The following is a 20240-nucleotide window of genomic DNA, read 5'->3' on the forward strand; positions in this document are numbered from 1 at the left end:
AGGGAACTAGCTTTAGCTTTGTGGCCATATGATATGTTTAGTCTGTTATGTCCAGTGCGGAGTCTGATTTTAAAAGGCTGCCCTTTTCGTAGCGTTCATGAATTAATTCCTATTGTTTACATGTGCCAATAATGTTATACAACTGTACCTAAGGGGATATAATAACGATTAGCTGTAGCTTTCGAACACAGAAAAATTTATTTCAGTATTGCAAAGTGGTGTTGATAGTGTCGAATGTAAACAAAACAGTCTCAAAGTGAAAGTGGATGTTTCCCGGAAATTGCGAAGTTAACAAGAATACAGAAAAGCGCGCTTTCCTGCTTAGCACAATACGCTACCGCGCTAATCTGGCGTGTCAATATCACTACGTCAAGTTTTGCACGTGGAAGGTGAGCGATTTCCTTCACGCGGGGATTGGCGACGCTGTACTGTCTGTGTTGACTGTCTAAAAATAGCCCATGTCCTGGAGAACATAGCAATAAAGAATTAATTATTTCTCGTAATTGGTAAGGACTTCAAAGCTAAAACTTTGCAGGAAGCTTAATTTATACATCCCCGCAAGGATGGGAAAAGCCCTGGAAGTAATTAAACTAATTAAATAGGACTATGTCAGCCTTTAAGACCCTGTTTTCTCAGATTGTCTGCACATAAACTCTGTCCATTGACCTCCCTCATTACATTTAGTCAAGTTTTGACTAAATGTTTTAACGTAGAGGGGGGAATCGAGACGAGGGTCGTGGTGTATGTGCGTGTGTGTGTGTGTGTGTGTGTGTGTGTGTGTGTGTGTGTGTGTGTGTGTGTGTGTGTGTGTATAGCGATTCAGACTAAACTACTGGACCGATCTTTATGAAATTTGACATGAGTGTTCCTGGGTATGAAATCCCCGAACGTTTTTTTTCATTTATTTGATAAATGTCTTTGGTGACGTCATATCCGGCTTTTCGTGAAAGTTGAGGCGGCACTGTCACGCCCTCATTTTTCAACCAAATTGATTGAAAGTTTGGTCAAGCAATCTTCGACGAAGCCCGGACTTCTGTATTGCATTTCAGCTTGGTGGCTTAAAAATTAATTAATGACTTTGGTCATTAAAAATCTGAAAATTGTAAAAAAAAAATAAAAATTTATAAAACGATCCAAATTTACGTTCATCTTATTCTCCATCATTTTCTGATTCCAAAAACATATAAATATGTTATATTTGGATTAAAAACAAGCTCTAAAAATTAAATATATAAAAATTATTATCAAAATTAAATTGTCCAAATCAATTTAAAAACACTTTCATCTTATTCCTTGTCGGTTCCTGATTCCAAAAACATATAGATATGATATGTTTGGATTAAAAACACGCTCAGAAACAAAGAGAGGTACAGAAAAGCGTGCTATCCTTCTTAGCGCAACTACTACCCCGCTCTTCTTGTCAATTTCACTGCCTTTGCCATGTGCGGTGGACTGACGATGCTACGAGTATACGGTCTTGCTGAAAAATGGCATTGCGTTCAGTTTCATTCTGTGAGTTCGACAGCTACTTGACTAAATGTTGTATTTTCGCCTTACGCGACTTGTTTTCTTCTTCTTCTTGTCGTTCGCTGTTAGATCGTCAGTCCGGCCTGCAGGGCGAAACGCTTCCTCCTGATATTCTTAGATTTGTGGATGTCTTAAAAGGTTATGTATCACATAGAGGCTAACACCGCGGCCAGTTCAAGATTAGCGGAACTGGTCAGTTGGTCAGGGTCAATTGGACACACCAGGGGGCGTTGTTCTCTTTACGCTCTGACCACTTCGGACATTGCTTCCAGGCGAGAGTTGATCGCTTCGAGATAACGTTATTTCGCTTGAAACCGGATTTAAAATCTTGTTATAGGGGTGGCCCGGGATGGGGTGGAATAGGGGGGGGGGGGGGAGTGGTGGCGTGGAGGAGAGAGTAATGAGAAGAAAGGGGGTTCGTTAGCTTCTGAGCTTTGCGAAATAATTCCCATTCAGTTACGGGTACAGATTGGTTTTGTCTGGTCCGACCACTGAATTATATGTGTATTCAACTCTGTGGGTCGGACTCAAAAACTGTGTGTGTGTGTGTGCGTGTATGTGTGCGTGTGTGTGTGTGTGTGTGTGCTCACCTTGCGTGCTATTGCGACGAAACGAAGCGAATTTAGCGCTTGCGTCACTAATATCTGTTCAAATTGTATTTTAATTACATTTTACACAGAAAGTCGTCTCCCTTTTCATTTAAACAATGTGAATGTGCTGATAATAAGCAGTTGAAAAATGTGTTAATGAGCCGTTTGAGAACAGCTTGGCATGGCAAAAAGGCTTTCGACACGAGAGAGGAGTTGAGACATAATTTAGTTTTACTTCCTCATTCCATGTAATGTCCTTTGGGCTCTTAACACAAAGAAGGCCAAAGAGAGGCCATGTAATTTTTACGGAGAACGAAGCTGGTGGTTCACATTTCTGTCGAGAGATCAAACAGCCTGCGAAAAGTATGCACAATTCACATCAGTGCGAAGATCAAAGTCTAGGCCCTGCACTCTGGTGTAGCAACTACGTCACTGGTGCACAAGGGGGGGCCACTCTTTGATTAGACGAGGCGTTCCGAAACTAGCACCGTAAACACGGTTGCGTCACACCTTCTCAGACTGTCAGGAATCAAAGTCCTGGCCCCCATAATGATGGATGTAAAGGTGTAATAAATATTGGGCTCTCTCCTACTCGTTTCAGGTGCTGGGCCGTAAAGTTTAGTTCTGGTCAAAGTGGTGCTAACTTGGTCAAGGGGGATTTTCACCAAAAGGAGGGAAGTGGTGAATTGGCAGTAAATAGGCTAATTATGTGGACAAGAGTTGTTTCACAGATGGTAGCGCATAGTGCTTTTAGTTATGCGCTATAGAAATCTCCTTAATAAATAAATAAATAGATGACCGGAGTGAAAAGGGTGTGATTGCAATGGCACGCTTCCATGCGGGCTTTGTTACAGTACAACTGACCCAGCGTACTGCAGGGGGGGCTTTTGTGGTAGTTTCTTTGATACGTCTCTCAGAGGGAGAGAGAGAGAGAAGGGGGCAGACAGCGGGAGAGGAAGGGAGAGAAAGAGGGAGTGAGAGAGAGAGACAAAGGGAGAGAAGAGAGAGAGGAAAAGAAAAGAAGAGAGAGAGTCTGAGAGAGAGAGAAACAGGGAAACTTAAAAAGAAATCATTGTAACTTGAAACAATCACACAGCAGATGCCTGAAATGCGTTCCCCAGGACCAGATGTTATCAAAGCCAAACCACCGCAAGGAAAAGCCGCACCACGACATGACAAGATAGAATGACCGGCTCGGACCACGACATGACAAGACAGAATGACCGGCTCGGACCACGACATGACAAGATAGAATGACCGACTCGGACCACGACATGACAAGATAGAATGACCGGCTCGGACCACGACATGACAAGACAGAATGACAGGCTCGGACCACGACATGACAAGATAGAATGACAGGCTCGGACCACGACATGACAAGACAGAATGACAGGCTCGGACCACGACATGACAAGACAGAATGACCGGCTCGGACCACGACATGACAAGACAGAATGACCGGCTCGGACCACGACATGACAAGACAGAATGACCGGCTCGGACCACGACATGACAAGACAGAATGACGGGCTCGCACCACGACATGACAAGACAGAATGACCGGCTCGCACCACGACATGACAAGATAGAATGACCGGCTCGGACCACGACATGACAAGATAGAATGACCGGCTCGGACCACGACATGACAAGATAGAATGACCGACTCGGACCACGACATGACAAGACAGAATGACCGACTCGGACCACGACATGACAAGATAGAATGACCGGCTCGGACCACGACATGACAAGACAGAATGACCGGCTCGGACCACGACATGACAAGACAGAAGGGCCTGTATGGTAACACGCCCTGACCCTTGACAACACCTCACCAATCCCCCCCCCCCCCCTCTCCCCCCTCTCTGTAATTTCCCAGTCCCCAAATAAATTGACCAGCACCAACTGTTTTGAACCCCACTGACCCCTACAAGCTCAACGTTCAGGGGAATTGAGGGGTGGGGAGGGAGGAGCTGGTGGTGATGGTGATAGTGAGTGTGTGTGTGTGTGTGGAAGACAGGGGGAGCATGGGCTATGAGAGGGGAGAGTGGGCATTTGGGAGGAATGAGAGAGAGGATATAACTCACCCACTGTGACACCTCACAATCGTAAATCTACACATCTTTCGGACATGGAGTTGGCTTAGAGAGAGAGAGAGAGAGAGAGGGGTGGGATGGGGAAGGGTGTGTGTGTGTGTGTGTGTTTGTAATGCCAAATAGCGTTTCAGTGCACACAAAGCAAGATTTTTGGTCAGAAGAGGAAGTGACAGGTTAGAGAAAAGATATATATGGAAAAAAAGAGCTAAAAATGTACATAGAAATCAGAAAACTGCAAGAAACTTACAAAACATACAGGAAGATTGGCAGCATATCAGGTCCTCTCACTTTTGTCCTAGTTCTTTGCAAGTGCATTATCCGAAAATGGCAACTGCCGTACACCAAGAAAAGTACGATTCTTTGTTAGTTCCTTAGTGCTGCAAAATTTACATATATAATTTATAGAATCAAAAAACAAGAAAGGTAAGGTTGTTGGAACGTTTGTTATTGACAAAACAAGACATTCACAAATATATAAGATGCGTTTTCGTTGTTGTTTGTCTGTGCACTTAAAATACCGTTGGGTCGATATGTTTGCGAATGTATTGTTTTGTCAATAACAAACGTTCCAACAACCTTACCTTTCTTGTTTTTTTATTCTGAATTTTGGAACGTTGGCAGTCTCTTTGTTTTTGGATTTGGTTTAAACACAATTTTATTCAAAATACATGACTTGAAACAATTGACAAAAATGCAGCCAGGACACGAACTCAAGCAGATGCTTATTTGACGTGACCATAACAATGCTAAGTTACACAAGTTTTCATGATGGTGGACAACACAATTATTAACCAAAAGAACAAAATGTAGGAGGGGGGTATGGGGAACTTAATAAAAACAGGAGGATATATAGAGAAAAAAGAAAAAAAATAACCAAATAAAAAAGAAAAGAAACAAGTAAAGAAAAAAATAAGGTGAGACTATGAATGAAGCGCGTGGGACGAGAACATCGATGCTGAGACATGCAATAAGTAAGTTCAGGTAAATGTACATTTTCATGGAGAGGGCAGCATAGTTCGTTACGAATGTATGGAAGAAAACAACCACACACACACACACACACATATGGATTTACATATATGTATACTTAAATTGTTGCGTTTCTGTAATTGTTGCGTTTCTGTAATTGTTGCGTTTCTTATGAGCACTTTGCCTCAGTAAAGTTAGAAAGACCCCGAAGACACATGTTTGCTTCTTGGAAAGAGTACCGGAAATTGAAAGCCTGTTAAAACAGAGATTTATTCAGTCTTTCTCAGCTCCGAGAAACCTGAGCATGTAATATACACTAGATACACACAAGAACAGTGCAACGCTTTGGCCGTCGCGATAAAGTCCGAAAGAGATACATCAATGCCAAAAAAGCCTGATACGGTAAATTCGCGTGCGGACTTCACGTGCCGTACAAGAAAGAAGCTTGCTGTGTCTGACACTGCTACCCAGTGAATGAAGTGAGCCGGGGTCAGGAAGTGATCGCTGGACGGTCAAGTTTTATCGGCTGAGGGATGACCACCCTGCTTTGCACTGATAGGCGACTAGCTTGGGAAGGTGTTCACCTCGTTCCTGGCTCTGTGAGTGGGGTGAAGTAGTGGCCCCTTGCCTATCCTTAGTTCTGCTTCTGCTGGCGATTTTCTTGGTGTCTGAGGTGGTCTAGTGGTTCAAGATGTGCTTTGGTCGTAAATCTCCCAAGAGTGTGGAAGAACATGGAGAGCTTCCGCCGGTTGGCTAGATGGTTGGCTAGATGATTTGTCGGGTCTGCGACGTCTCAATGGTTGGAACTGAGAGTGCACAACTTGTCTGTCTTTAATGTTTGTCTTTCCTGTTTGTTCATGTCATCTCTCTTTATTTTGACATGTGGTAGTCGCCAGAGTAAAGCTCGGTTTACACAAAGAAAAAGGACCCAAAAAACGCCCAACCAATAAAACTAACAAGCAGTCAAACAAAGGCGGAGGCTGTTGCAGTCAAACCGAAGACGACTTGAGCAACCAAGGCCAAAACGATATATTTTTTTCTTTCTCAAACCCAGAATTGTGGTTTCAACAAGCGACTGTGTAGAACAGCATCTAAACACACAGCAGAAGACTTTACATTAGTTGAATTACGGTTAAATCGGAGGTCTGGAAGTCCATATAAGCGGAATCCCAGCTGCTTGTCAAGAGCATTGATTCGGGGGGGTAGTCAGCAGTGGTGGTGACTTGTTTGTCTTGATCTTCCGTGGACCCTTCATTCAACGCACATGATATATGAATTAACTTTAAGATTTCTACAATTTGTCAAACATTGAAGGACGCATAGCATTGAGTAGTTTATATTTATATATTGTATCATATAATCATAGCATTTTAAAACTTTCTTTTAAAGCGAATCAACGGTTTTGTGTTTACAGTTCTTTTTGTATACCCTGAAGGTATGTTTCCGCGTTTGATGACACTGCCGAGATAAAAATGCACCTTGTACCTCACAAGGTGCAGTTCACGGCAGTCTTGTGATAATATATATGAGCATTGTCTGGTGTGATGGATGGCAGAGTTGGCCCAAAAGATAAAGTCAAGTCAGTGCTTCACACAATACTTTCCACGACAGACGAGGCTGGGTCAAAGGTGCCTTGGCCCAGTGGGGAATTTCAAATCAAGACGTAACATTTGTGGCTTGCGTTGTGTCAGTGTTACGAATCTAGTAAACAGCATATTCAAGCAACAACGCGACCAGTCAAAGTCAAAGCTTGTGGTTTTGCTCCATACAGACGTTTTATGAATTGGTCACAGACGTCGGATTTGTGGATTAACAATATATTCCCCACTAACTGTCTCAAAAAGAACCCAAAGAAGTAGAAACATAGGGTTGCGGGTTTAGAATGAGACCCCTCATTAGGAAAACCTAAAAATTGGTGTCATTCGAGGACAAATTCGTCGGAAACCCTTTCCAAAATGGGTATTGTAGAAACAGCAAAAGTTGACGCCTTGATTTGAAGCGTTAGAAGACCATTTACTTACCCCAATCTTCTGTTTGCTCTGTGAGTTTGACAAGGGAACAGACCTACCTCAGCGAAGACAACGTTGTCGATTATCTTGAATCTTGAACGACGTGTTTGCCTGCTTGCCTTCATGGCCGCACAGATCTGTTTGAGAAGAGATAAGCCGTTCGATATCCTTTGAGATCGTAGCGGCGTGTGGAGCGGCTTGCTTTCATCATTCAAACTGACCTGTTGAGCGCCACGACAAGCTCTTCGATTATCAGTGGATTTGGAGCTGTGTGTTTGATTGTAGTTTTTTAGCGGCGAGCAAACTCATCAGCGTTATAATAGTAATAATAATAATAACGGGCATTTATAAAGCGCCTTATCAGAAGTTCAAAGCGCGTGACAACAATACATGTATACAAAATTCATACAATCACTGTCAGATTCAAACAACACATCATGCACATCTCACATCCCCAGACTCTATGCTAAGGAACTATCTGTAATGTTGTTGGAACAAGTGAGTTTTCAAATTGGACTTAAAAGATGAAATGGATGGAGAGTGACGTAGTTGAAAGGGGAGTGAATTCCATAACTGAGGGCCATAATACGAAAACGTGCGGAAGCCATGAGCCTTTCGTTTAAAGCGACCTTGACGGAGAAGTCGAGCATCATCAGAAGAACGAAGGGTGCGAGAGGGAGTGTAGAGGGAGACCAGTTCCGAAAGATAGGCAGGTGCCGATTCAGAGATAATATTGTAGCAGAAGCAGGCAGCTTTATACCTAATACGTTCAGACACAGGAAGCCAGTGAAGTTCTTTCATGAGAGGAGTGCAGGGTTGTCGATGCTGTGCTCTGAAAATGAGACGTGCAGCAGAGTGTTGTACTTTTTGCAAGGGTTGGAGAGTGGAGTCAGGGCAGCCTATGAGAAGGGAGTTACAGTAATCTAATCTAGACAGAATGAAGGATGTAACGAGAGTTTTAGTGGCATCAACAGTGAGAAATTTTCTTATGGAACCTATTCTTCTGATCTCAAAGTAACATGTCTGACAGACTTTTTTGATGTGTTGTTTCATTGAGAGGTGGGAGTCCATGATGAACCCAAGATTCCTAGCACTACTGATCAGAGAAAGAAATGTCACTAGAACCTACTGTGATGGAGGCTGGAAAGGAAGTGGTCGAAGAGGAAGATCCAGAGAAAAGAAGGAATTCAGTCTTGTCATCATTTAACTTGAGCATATTGTTTGTCATCCATGATTTAATATCTGAAGTGCAGTTTTTGGAGAGTGTGCGTCAGCGCTTGGATTTCTGTAGGCTTGCATGCTTGTTGGAGTTGTGTGTCGTCTGCAAAGAGGTAGTGATTGACTGCGTGTTGCTTGATGACGGCAGAGAGAGGAGTGGTGTCTAGTACAAATAAAACTGGGCCTAGAACGTTATGTTAAGTTCTGAATTGCATGTTGTTGTCTTTTGCGACTGCATAAAGTTATCAGAGTTTAGACAAGGGGCTAGTTCTTAATTATATATGCAGTATAATTTCGTAATCTTTCAGGAACCCCCCGCGGGTAAGGGGGAAGAATTTAGCCGATGCTCCCCATCATGTCGTAAGAGGCGACTAACGGATTCTGTTTCTCCTTTTACCCTTGTTAAGTGTTTCTTGTATAGAATATAGTCAATGTTTGTAAAGATTTTAGTCAAGCAGTATGTAAGAAATGTTAAGTCCTTTGTACTGGAAACTTGCATTCTCCCAGTAAGGTAATATATTGTACTACGTTGCAAGCCCCTGGAGCAATTTTTTGATTAGTGCTTTTGTGAACAAGAAACAATTAACAAGTGGCTCTATCCCATCTCCCCCCCCCCCCCCCCCTTTCCCCGTCGCGATATAACCTTCGTGGTTGAAAACGACGTTAAACACCAAATAAAGAAAGAAAGAAATCTTTCAGGAGTGAGCCAACTTATGAGAGTTATGTAAAGTTCTGAATTGCATGTTGTTGTCTTTTGCGACTGCATAAAGTTATCAGAGTGTAGACAAGGGGTTACGATTAATACTTAATCACATGCGGTACAATGTCGAGTTCTTTTAGAAGTGAGCCAACTCATCGGAGTTAAAACAAGCGGGCACGATTAGAAATGGTTAAGATGTTTGCATGGTTGCTTGTGTCTCATGAGAGGGGCATTTCTTGAGCTTAAACGGGTCAAATTAGCGAGTGACTATGTGCGGCATGCGTTGCTTTGAGTGAGCGTACTTATCGGTATGAAAACATGTGGGTACGATTAGAATGTAATTATGAGCGGCGAGTTTTGTTGTGGTCTTTCTTTACACGAGTTCGCAATCTTATCACAGTTAAAACAACCATTAACGGTTCGTAATTCACGATGTGCGGTATGTTTTGTCGTGTCCTTTTGTGATGGACTAAACCGACATAAGACTTCAGATAAGGGGTTGCGATAAGAGTTGGATTATGTGCAGTATTTTATGTTTTGTTGTTTTATGAGCGAGAAAACTTATCCAAGGAAAAGCAAGCTGGTACGTTAAAGCTATATTAGGTGAGACTATATAGACAATAGTTTGCATGTGGCTTTTCAAGTCATGATCGAGGAAACGTATCATGAGTGAACACAATAGGACGATCACAAGTTTATTATGCGTTAAGAAAAAACAGTTATGTTTAGTTCTCTGCTTTTGTCAGTAAGCAAACTTATCAGAGTTGAGATAAAGAGGTACGATCAGAAGTCCATTATGCGTTAAGAAAAAAGTTATGTTTAGTTCTCTGCTTTTGTCAGTAAGCAAACTTATCAGAGTTGAGATAAAGAGGTACGATCAGAAGTCCATTATGCGTTAAGAAAAAACAGTTATGTTCGGTTCTTTGCTTTTATCAGTAAACAAACTTATCAGAGTTGAGAAAAGGGGGTACGATAAGAAATCGATTATGCGCGGCAATTTGTGATAATTATGTTTTTTTATGAGTGATCAAAAATGTAAGTGCTTAAACAAGGGGTTACGATTAGTCGCCCTGTTTGCTTGGTGCGTGTCATGACCTACACACAGACGCTGACACAATTTATTAGACAAGTGAAGTCATTTGTGCACGTGATAATAACTTTCTTATCGACAGGTTGTAGTGCTGTTAATGTTTTTAAGTGCGGAGCCCTACTCTGAAATATGCGTAACGGTTGTGTAATAGGATGCTGATGGCTATAAATATTATCAAAGGCTGTTTCTGACTCATAAAAGGTAACCTGCAAACAACGGTGTTATCACGTAATAGATGCCCTTTATCTAGGTGGCATTGTAATAAACAGTAAAAATGCCACTAGAATGCAGGTTGTATAAGATACAAGGTCTTTTATACACATATTATGTCCCATCCTAATTGCAGTCTGATTTAGAAGATCCTTAGCAGCTGATTATATGTTGCGAGCGGTTATTGGAGCAGGGGATGGGTTGGAAGAGAGGGGGCGAGATCAGTCTGTGATTTGTCATGATTGAGCCAAGTGCCACGACCAAGACAGAGTTATGGGCTTTACGAAGTATCCTTCTTCTTCGTGCCATGCTAGTGAGATGTATATATTGAGTAAGAGTCTGGGCGGGGGGGGGGGGGGGGGGGTGTGAAGAGGGGACTGGGTGGTAAGTTCCACGATTGAGTCAAGTACACCAACCAAGACGGAGCTTCACATCTTTTCTTTTCTTTTCATGACGATCGAGTAGCTTGAGACATGGCCACCATTACCTAAACGAAGCGCCCAAACTGACAACTCCAAACGTGTACCTCAAATAAATCACTATCAACTCTCGTAGTAAGCGGGATCTTTGGCGAGTTATTGTTTCTTCGGCGAAGGCTCACCGAGGGCCGGATTTAGCAGTAGGCCTCGCTTTGACCTGACGATTGCCAGACAGCGAACAAATATAGGTTACACACTCCGAGTTCTGAATATCGTGCATATTTTCCCTAGGGTCGATTTTCAGGTATTACCGAGCCTCTGGCGAGGTAATACCTGTAAATCGACCCGAGGGAAAATATGCACGATATTCAGGAAGAGGTGTGTAAGCTTTTTATCCCATTACTCCGACGTTTTCATTAAAAAACCTAACTTTTTGACACAAACTTTGCGAGTGCCTGTTTACTGCTCATCAAACCTTCTGCCACCGAAAATCGTGTCATGATATTCATGTGCGAAACGAGTCCCCCTTTGTCTTTTTGTTTCCAGGATTTGAATGCATTTGATACTGTGCAGTTACCGGCTGGTTTCAGTCGGTTATCCGATCGTCACAACTGCGAAAGACCGCATTCTGATAATCTTCGCTTCACAGCAAGCGGACGGGAGAGAATGATACCCGAAGGGAAGTAACTCATTTTGGACCTGAGTTCAGCGGGATTCGAAAGACCGCGTGTGTGATTTTACAAGCGATGAAGATGATTGCTGAGTTTGTGCTTATTCGAGCCTTTGTGCTTCAGTGTTCAAATTTGTATTACCTACTTCTTCAATCGTCACTTACTGATTTAGGTGAGCCCAACTTTGATGTCTGTCGTTGTCTTAGGCGAGGTATCTGTCTGGGGGAAAACGGCGCACCACTGTCGAGTTGTTTTTATGCGGCAACGCATGTAGCCTAGTGGTCTCTGTATGTCCAAGATCCGACCTACTTCGCCACCTTTTATTCTAACAGTATCACCAACTTTGAAAATGGCAATTTCCATGCTGGTCAACTTGAGCCGAAGATACTACATGTACAGCAAACGACAGATCCTGCAGCAGAGGGTGCGTATCGCTAGCGCTAGCGAGACGCACCGGCAGCAGACGATAGATCTGTAGCAGACGACTGATGAGACAGCCTTGTTCTGTTGAATAATCAATGCTCTAAAAGCGATAACAAATGAACAAAACTATAAGCATACTGTTTTAGTGTAAGTTTTATTTTGTCGCTCAAGATTTTGAATCAGGATGCTCTTGGAATTGATCTAAGCGGTTGCCAATGAAGCGTACCTCGTTACGACAACTTTACTAGAGTTGTGCCCCTTGAATCACTGTGTGTCTCTGTCGCTCTCTCTCGTGCTCTCTGTCTCTCTCTCAGTCTCACCACGTCGGACAACTCATAATCTTCACTCAGCTCTATTCACCCAAACAGATTATGTGCATTCTTTGTTGTTTTCTTTATTTCTTCAATGATAATGTTTGTAGATCGTTAGCCAAACGTCAGTTCGACTTTTATACCGCAGAATATCTCAATCGTTTTGCTGAAAAAAAAGTAGTCCCGAGTTAACGATAAATATGCAGATGACCTCTATAAATTATTCAGTTGTACTCTGAGACCAAAGACAAAGACCAATGACAGGTGAGATCGAGACTCGGTTGTGATGGATAATTCATATGGTTGTGATGGATAATCCAAAATAATCCCCTCCTCAGCTAACAGAGACAAAGAGGCAGGTCATGGGATAAAGCCCGTTAATCCCCATTTAGCAGTTAAAGGCTTAGCACGTTATGGAGAGGGTCCGTCGCGGGCCCCTCCGGCGTACGCTGACTGGCTTGTAGCTGTGGGCCCCTGACGGGCCGGATTAGAGGGGGCTGGACAGGGGCTGGCTTGGCTTAGCTAAGCGCGAGGGGATCAGGAGAGGCGTGTTTACACGATGCTGACTTAGCGGTTACGACGGCGAAAGTAAAGATGTTGGGGTGGTTTTTGTTAATGAGTGGCAAGTTTTGAAGTTGTGCGGTTTTGAAGACATTGGGAAGGAAGGGTTTGGGTGAGGTGGGGAGAACCTAGAAGGTTTTGGGAGTGGTTGCAGCATTTTAAGGGCTTTAAGTAAAGATTTTTTCTTTTAATGGTTGGCAAGTTTTGAGGTATTGTGGTTTCAAAGAGCGTGGGGAGGATGGGGTGGGGGTGACACGCTGGGAGGGGTAGGAGGTAGGGATAGGTTGACTGGGACAACGAACACAGTTTGTGCCGCAACATTGACAACCCTGGCCGAACCAAGCATTGCACTTAGAGATGGACATTGTCATTGAATACTGCCTGAAATCACAACTGACATTTTATGGACAGATTAAAGATGTAATAACAAGGGACCTACAAGAAGTAAAATACAGACTGAGATCCGTGGTCAAAATCTCACACGAAAGAAGTGACAGATGTAATAAACGGAACAGTTTGACGCGCTACCTGTCGCCATTTTTATGTCGCTCAGGGCAAATATTTCAATAAAATCAAGTTCATTCATTCTTGTGTGTCGCATCTCGTCGTGTATGACCTGCGACTCGTCGTGTATGACCTGCGACTCGTCGTGTATGACCTGCGACTCGTCGTGTATGACCTGCGACTCGTCGTGTATGACCTATCAGTCATGAGCCTTCGGAGATTGTTTGAAGTCTGTGTCGCTTGTTTGAACATTTCAACCGCCCACTCGTGAGATAAAGAATGCTGTTCGGTTTTGGTTCCGACTGCCATTGGACGGTCTTTGCTTTCTTTTACCGAAGAGCTGGCAAAGGGGAGATAACGGAGAAAATGGGGAGATAATGCACACAGCTTTGAACGACGAAGAAAAGGGCACTCTTGGAAGGGGGCATAGAGTTGGGGAGAGTTTTATCGGAACTGGGAGTTCATATCATCGTGACGCAATGATGTTGACACTTCGGGACGGTCAAACCTGGGACATGACGACGTTGCTGGGTTGCAAGGGAAAGTAGACGCGAGGCAGGCTGTCTTTAAATCATGCTTGGAGCTTGAACCTCCCCTCCCACTGACAGGTGTCTGACGTCTGCATGAATGGTGGCCTGTTACGCGCGACGTGACAATCTCTGCTGAAAGATAGTCATAGCTATAGGGTGCTGTTCTTCTGTCGTTGTGGAACGCCGCGCGAAGTTAAATCGCTTTGTGCTGATTTGATGGCGCCAGAAATTAAAACCGACTGAATATCTTCTCTTCAATCCATTGCTGCGAAATAAATTTAATTTTAAAAAAAGAACAAAAAAGAACAGAGTGCTACAGAATTCTAAATAAAATCATGAAACGAAACAGAGTCGCCCGAAATGATCCCTTAGCGCTTAGAGCGCGTGTTTTGCCAATACGACACATTTTGCTTCAGATTTTTTGTTTATGACCGATGCTGGCCATCATTAATAAATCCAGTAGTATTTACTACACATGTGTTCCCATAATGCTTCAGAAATGCACATCTGTCCATTTTCAAAATAATCGCCATAACCAAACACGCACATAACGTTGTTTCTCTCATAGAAGAGGGAAAACTTAGACGGTAAATCACCGGAAAGCGATTTAATCAAGACGATATAGAAACACAGAAAAACTATACATTACATATATCGGTAAACCCTAATCTCGGTTTCGACCACCTGTTTTGCCGAGACTCCGTGCGACACTGGCAGCAGACGACACAAGTGGGTTTAAACTGTCGGCAAACCTGAAATGGAGACGAAAGTCTGTCATTTCGCAAACAGAGCGTCTGGATATGCTTTTAGACATTGGCGTTAGCAATTATTATGTAGGATTTCTTTTTTTTTCTCCTGGCTGAAGTGGGATCAGGAAGTCTCGAGAATCCAAGCATAGACACGTGATCACCTTTGATATACATGACGTTTTGAGATAAGCATACGATCTGAGATGATTATGCAACTTATTCTTCAATCGAGTGGTATTAGTTCTTGAGACGGCATGAACGGAATGGGGGAAGTATTTTGGGGTAGGCTGATCGTGTGCAGATATAATATCATTCAAGTATTTGGCCTTTACGGAACCGAGTAGACCGAAGTTTTCCATTGACTGAAAATAAACGAGAAAACAAATGCCTGACATTTTGTTGTGCATGAATTATGCACTTTAATTCTAGCGGGCATCATTGCCATGGTAATAAGATTTTGTGGATTATTTTGTTGGTCTTAATGTTGTTTACATTTTATAAACATTTTGCAAAACAAATATTAGGCTACGTGATGTTATGTCATAGCTAAATCCATCAAGCCTCACATTAATTTGGCGAAGTCCACTTCATATAGCTCCCTCCACGAAGCCGGCTTTGGCACTGAATTGTTAGTTACAAAACAGACTTTTGGAAGTCTTCGACCGTGAAGTCAGCTTCAGGCCTAATTAAGGACAGCCTTACGCGGCACACAAAGCGTGAAAGAACTACTTCTCGCCCTTTGTACCTAGCGGTACTCCAAAGCGTGTGTGCCTTGTGCTCGCTTTGGCAGCCTCCCCTCTCTGACTGTGTAGTATTGTCTAAGTCAGTGAAGTGTAGTAATACATCGGTTCTCCACACATTCTTTCCGGCGGAGCATCCACGACCCGAACAATAACATGTCAGCCCCTGTTTGCCCACACTGGCTGGGGAAGTACTCTACATAGATTTGGGTACAGGTGTACTCTACCTTTTCTTGTGGTCCTCTCAAAGATCTTCTAGGCTATCGTAGCCTGGCAGATCTTTGGTCCTCTAGGGCGTAGCAACGCAAGAGACACTGTCGGGCTGTTTTCATATAACTATACGAGTCTAAAAAATCTGAGGCTAAGTTTTGCAAGATGATCAAATTCCAAACGGACGTAAATGTTCGTTATAATCGTTTACAGGGTGTGACTAAGAACATTTTTGCATTTCTATGTAATTTTTTAAGTGGACAATAAAATGTTGTTATTATTATTGTTATTGAAAGTCATAGTATTTAAGCATCGTCATTATACTTTTGTGCATCACTAAGAAAAATAGAAAAAAATGGAGAACTACGGACACAATTCGCGTGCAGGTAAAGGCGTACGTGTCATGCATGTGTGGTCATGGCATTGCATGGCTGCAGTCACAAAGACATCTCAGTACTGACCGCTAGGCAGGGATAGCATCAGTATGTTATCTGCCTAAAAAAGCCGCATCGCATCACCTTTTTTCTTTTTTACTCATTCCTCACATGTGTAAAATAAATAAATGATATAACCTTCTGCCAGATAAAAACAACAACAAAGAACGACAAACGCAAACAGTATCACTGAGTGCTATTCGCTCAGTATCGTGAGGCTTGTTGCCAGAAGGTTGTATCACCTCTCATTATTATTACATCAAATACAGCCTTCTACAAGACAATCATCAGACGACTCAGAATTGCACACGCAGATTTCTACATGGACATCACGGACTGCTATAACCATAGCATCGTGAGGCTTTCCGCTAAAAGGCTGTATCATCCGTCGTAAGTTATAAATCAGATAGATCCTTCTTCCAGACAGTTACAAGACGACGTAAAGAGTCTCAGTCCAGGCTCGTTGCCAAAGTGGTGTCAGTGTTCATTGCGCAGAACGGCCGGCAACACTTTGTAGCGGTGGTCAAACACTTGTCTGACCATCACCAGGCGCTGCCTGCAATCAGCTGTGATGGTCAGTCTGGCTGTCGTGGGTGTCCGTACTGATGCCTGGCTTTCTTGTAGACATGTCAATACGAGATTTGTATCTGTGGATTTTTCCCGTTCACATACTGGTATTCTTATAGGTCATTACGAGATTTGTATCTGTGGATTTTTCCCGTTCAGATGCTGGTATTCTTATAGGTCAGTACAAGATTTGTATCTGTGGACTTTTCCCGTTCAGATGCTGGTATTCTTATAGGTCATTACAAGATTTGTATCTGTGGACTTTTCCCGTTCAGATGCTGGTATTCTTGTAGGTCAATACGAGATTTAAGAACGCAAATTTGGGTTTAGTAGGTCAGATAAGTTCACCTTTGAGAAATCGCTGGGATTGCCGAGGTGCAATGTATGTCCTCATTTTCAGAAATGCTAAAAGCACCCGTGTATTTTCGTAAAATCTGCACTGTTTACAAGCTCGCCAGTGCCAGTGGCTCTTGGTTCAAAGCTAACTGCGCCTGTCCTCTCTTCGTTTAAAACAATTATTCTTTACTAGTCCGACTGATCGTATTGTGATACAGTACACGAAGAGACATGTTGAGAAGAGCACCATTGTCTGTTCCTATGAATTCTGTGCGTCTCAGAATGCGTGTAATGATGTTTGACTTCAGTGCTGGCACCAAAGATCTTCCAGGGCTAAGATCTTTATTGACCGCTCAGTCCTTCCCTCTCACCGCGCACCTGGAATCTTTGTCCACTCGCCGTTGTCCATTATCCACCTAGGCTGACCGCTCAGTCCTTCCCTCTCACCGCGCACCTGGAAGTTTGTCCACTCGCCGTTGTCCATTATCCACCTAGGCTGACCGCTCAGTCCTTCCCTCTCACCGCGCACCTGGAATCTTTGTCCACTCGCCGTTGTCCATTATCCACCTAGGCTGACCGCTCAGACCTTCCCTCTCACCGCGCACCTGGAATCTTTGTCCACTCGCCGTTGTCCATTATACACCTAGGCTGACCGCTCAGACCTTCCCTCTCACCGCGCACCTGGAATCTTTGTCCACTCGCCGTTGTCCATTATACACCTAGGCTGACCGCTCAGACCTTCCCTCTCACCGCGCACCTGGAATCTTTGTCCACTCGCCGTTGTCCATTATACACCTAGGCTGACCGCTCAGACCTTCCCTCTCACCGCGCACCTGGAATCTTTGTCCACTCGCCGTTGTCCATTATACACCTAGGCTGACCGCTCAGACCTTCCCTCTCACCGCGCACCTGGAATCTTTGTCCACTCGCCGTTGTCCATTATACACCTAGGCTGACCGCTCAGACCTTCCCTCTCACCGCGCACCTGGAATCTTTGTCCACTCGCCGTTGTCCATTATACACCTAGGCTGACCGCTCAGACCTTCCCTCTCACCGCGCACCTGGAATCTTTGTCCACTCGCCGTTGTCCATTATACACCTAGGCTGACCGCTCAGACCTTCCCTCTCACCGCGCACCTGGAATCTTTGTCCACTCGCCGTTGTCCATTATACACCCAGGCTGACCGCTCAGACCTTCCCTCTCACCGCGCACCTGGAATCTTTGTCCACTCGCCGTTGTCCATTATACACCCAGGCTGACCGCTCAGACCTTCCCTCTCACCGCGCACCTGGAATCTTTGTCCACTCGCCGTTGTCCATTATACACCCAGGCTGACCGCTCAGACCTTCCCTCTCACCGCGCACCTGGAATCTTTGTCCACTCGCCGTTGTCCATTATACACCTAGGCTGACCGCTCAGACCTTCCCTCTCACCGCGCACCTGGAATCTTTGTCCACTCGCCGTTGTCCATTATACACCCAGGCTGACCGCTCAGACCTTCCCTCTCACCGCGCACCTGGAATCTTTGTCCACTCGCCGTTGTCCATCATACACCTAGGCTGACCGCTCAGACCTTCCCTCTCACCGCGCACCTGGAATCTTTGTCCACTCGCCGTTGTCCATTATACACCTAGGCTGACCGCTCAGACCTTCCCTCTCACCGCGCACCTGGAATCTTTGTCCACTCGCCGTTGTCCATTATACACCTAGGCTGACCGCTCAGACCTTCCCTCTCACCGCGCACCTGGAATCTTTGTCCACTCGCCGTTGTCCATTATACACCTAGGCTGACCGCTCAGACCTTCCCTCTCACCGCGCACCTGGAATCTTTGTCCACTCGCCGTTGTCCATTATACACCTAGGCTGACCGCTCAGACCTTCCCTCTCACCGCGCACCTGGAATCTTTGTCCACTCGCCGTTGTCCATTATACACCTAGGCTGACCGCTCAGACCTTCCCTCTCACCGCGCACCTGGAATCTTTGTCCACTCGCCGTTGTCCATTATACACCTAGGCTGACCGCTCAGACCTTCCCTCTCACCGCGCACCTGGAATCTTTGTCCACTCGCCGTTGTCCATTATACACCCAGGCTGACCGCTCAGACCTTCCCTCTCACCGCGCACCTGGAATCTTTGTCCACTCGCCGTTGTCCATTATACACCCAGGCTGACCGCTCAGACCTTCCCTCTCACCGCGCACCTGGAATCTTTGTCCACTCGCCGTTGTCCATTATACACCCAGGCTGACCGCTCAGACCTTCCCTCTCACCGCGCACCTGGAATCTTTGTCCACTCGCCGTTGTCCATTATCCACCTAGGCTGACCGCTCAGTCCTTCCCTCTCACCGCGCACCTGGAATCTTTGTCCACTCGCCGTTGTCCATTATACACCCAGGCTGACCGCTCAGACCTTCCCTCTCACCGCGCACCTGGAATCTTTGTCCACTCGCCGTTGTCCATTATCCACCTAGGCTGACCGGGCTTCCCAGGTACAGAGGAAGCCCAATCTCAAGGTCTCCAAGAATCTAAGAAAATCAGGTATAATAAAGGAAAGAGTTTTAAAATTAAAATAAATATACAGAGGTTATGAACCGAATCTTCGAGAAACTTTGGGGAATTTAGTGATTTAAATGAAGAAGATTGTATGGACATGGATAAGACTTACTACTGAATCATTCAGTCATTGACTCAAGTTCATACTGTATTTCTAAATGCCAAAACATGTCACGAGCTAAGCCCCCTGGCAACGTCAAGACGCTCGACACAGGGAAGCTGCTGGTCAAGGGAAGTCAGTCAATGACAGAATATCTGACCGCTGTCCCTGCGTTGCTACGCGCGATGGACGCTTGGTCCTTTACAACCGTTTTACGATTCATAAAACAACAAAGCAGAGAACTTCACACAATCGAGCTCAAAGGTCATTTCCAGGCTTTAAAAAGAATTCCTCTACGGTGGTCAGATGTTGTTTTACTCACCATGCTTACAAAAGGTTCGCACAATCTACTTTCACGACGGGCGAAGTGGCGCAGTGGTAAGACGTCGGCATCCTAATCGGGAGGTCGTGAGTTCGAATCCCGGTCGCTGCTCCCAGGTCAACTTATGTGCAGACCTGCTAGTGATTTAACCCCCTTCGTGTGTACACGCAAGCACAAGACCAAGTGCGCACGGAAAAGATCCTGTAATCCATGTCAGAGTTCGGTGGGTTATAGAAACACGAAAATACCCACCATGCCTCCCCCGAAATCGGCGTATGCTGCCTGAATGGCGGGGTAAAAACGGTCATACAAGTAAAATTCCACTCGTGCTAAAACCATGAGTGAACGTGGGAGTCTAAGCCCATGAACGACGAAGAAGACGAAGAAGATCTACT

At 44.5% G+C, this 20240-nt stretch overlaps 1 protein-coding gene across 1 annotated transcript in view; it reads left to right on the plus strand.

Annotated features, from left to right (window-relative positions):
- The window catches only part of LOC138967629 (uncharacterized), a 65869-nt gene that overhangs the window by 24289 nt on the left and 21340 nt on the right, over positions 1-20240 (plus strand). The gene's annotated exons all lie outside the window — the stretch shown is intronic.

Source organism: Littorina saxatilis, linkage group LG5 (genome assembly GCF_037325665.1).
Source record: "Littorina saxatilis isolate snail1 linkage group LG5, US_GU_Lsax_2.0, whole genome shotgun sequence".
Taxonomy (NCBI): domain Eukaryota; kingdom Metazoa; phylum Mollusca; class Gastropoda; order Littorinimorpha; family Littorinidae; genus Littorina; species Littorina saxatilis.